The sequence below is a fragment of the Silene latifolia genome, chromosome 3, assembly GCF_048544455.1.
Source record: "Silene latifolia isolate original U9 population chromosome 3, ASM4854445v1, whole genome shotgun sequence".
NCBI lineage: Eukaryota > Viridiplantae > Streptophyta > Magnoliopsida > Caryophyllales > Caryophyllaceae > Silene > Silene latifolia.
Window position 1 is genome coordinate 89,033,488 of NC_133528.1, and position 1,820 is coordinate 89,035,307.

General features: G+C 35.7%; 1 non-coding gene across 1 annotated transcript; it reads left to right on the forward strand.

Annotated features, from left to right (window-relative positions):
- The first annotated feature begins 862 nt into the window (after positions 1-862).
- Positions 863-969, forward strand: LOC141650229 (small nucleolar RNA R71). The gene has a single exon (XR_012546274.1). It is a non-coding gene; the product is annotated as a small nucleolar RNA R71 (small nucleolar RNA).
- The last annotated feature ends 851 nt before the right edge of the window (positions 970-1,820 follow it).

Here is a 1,820-nt window from a genome sequence, read left to right on the forward strand (position 1 = left end):
TGTCACTAGCCTTCACAATGTCTTCCTCAATTGGCTTCTTCGGTGGTAATTGCCCCTTTTGTCTTTCAGAGCTAGAGGATGCTAATTGAGACATTTGGATTTCCAACATCTTTGTGTGGGCTAGTATGTTGTTGATGGTGATGTCTTTTGCTTGGCTATCTTTTTGCATTTGAGTGAAAAATTCTTATTGATTCATTTGCATTTGGAGGACCGCTTTTTGAACATCAAAACCTTGGTCATTTGATTGATTGTAAGAGGGTTGATTTGATAACTTTGACTTTGATTGTAAAAGGGTCTTTGAGCTTGATTTCTCATTGGAGGTGGGGTGTTTGTTGGTTGAGGGTTTTGAACATTTTGGCTTTTGTATGAAAGATTGGGATGGAATTTGGTATTCTCATTGTAATAGTTGGAATAAGGGGTGCCATTCTTGTATGCTTGGAAAGCATTCACTTGTTCGCTTGTTCCCCTACATTCACTTTGGTCATGTCCCAAAGTTCCACAACTCTCGCATACTCCACTTGGAATTGAGGATGATGCCACCATCGCATTAACATGTTGTTTGGGTGATTTGGAAGCTTCATCAAGCTTAGCCATGGCCTTCTTAAACTTCAAATTGACGGTGTCAATGTGAGCACTTAGCTGAGCACCCAATTGTGTGATGGAATCTACCGCATGCTTTCCTCCTTTAGTAGCCTTTCGAGGCCTACTATATTGTGAATTATGAACCGCCATCTCTTCGATTTTGGCCCATGTTTGATTGTCATCAACTTTGGTAAACATCCCATTTGATCCCATGTTGAGTATATTGCGGGAGTCTTCATATAGACCGTTCCAAAATTGTTGTACAAGGAACCACTCGCTAAGTCCATGGTGTGGACAAGAATGACAAGTGTCCTTAAATCACTCCCATGCTTCATAAAATGATTCCTCATCTCTTTCCTTGAACCCGGTGATGTGGGCTCTCAACATGTTAGTGTTCTCCGGAGGATATAATTTCTTGTAGAAAGCAAGTGCCAACTGTAAGATTCATTAACCTCTTATTAGACACTTCTAATAACTTTATATTTTAGTTTAGTCATAAAACTAATTAGATCTTATGCATGTATAACAAAAATACAAAGTAAGAATAAAATCAATCAACTTACAAAAGGTGCCGAAATGGATATACTAATTGGGCTCCTTCCTAATTAGTCTTCTTTAAGAAAATCCAAGTGCTCCAAGAAAACCCTTAGATCCAATATTAGGATCTACTCCTCAAGGATTTGTACCAAGGTAATTACACTTAATACATATACTAATTTGGATACTAGAAATTAGTATATGTCCCTTTAAAATGACTAATATAATTGTATTACTACTACTAGTAATGGGATGATAATATTAGTAATTTTAGAACAAATTCTACGCATAAAAACCCAATTTTTATGAGAGAGGAAGAGAGATTTTGCATGAGAATTAGAATGAATAATGTGAAAACTACATGTCTCACATGTAGTAAGGGGGCACCGGTTTTTGCACGCATTGGGAGCCAAAATTGCTCTTCTCAATTTGCTTTTTGTCTTCACAAGAAAGGCTAGATGTAGGTCTAGTTTAGGGCAGTCATGATTATGTTTCTTAATAAAAAAAAACAATAAACCATAACGCCATAAACACCCACTATAAAACCGGTTTCCTCATATCTATTTTAACTTTGTCAATTGTAAAATGTAATTTGGTAGGTCATGTAACATGTTACATGTCCTAATTAATTTTAATGCATATTTAACTAATTAAATATCAATTTTTAATAAATAAATTACATTTAACAAATTGACTAGTAA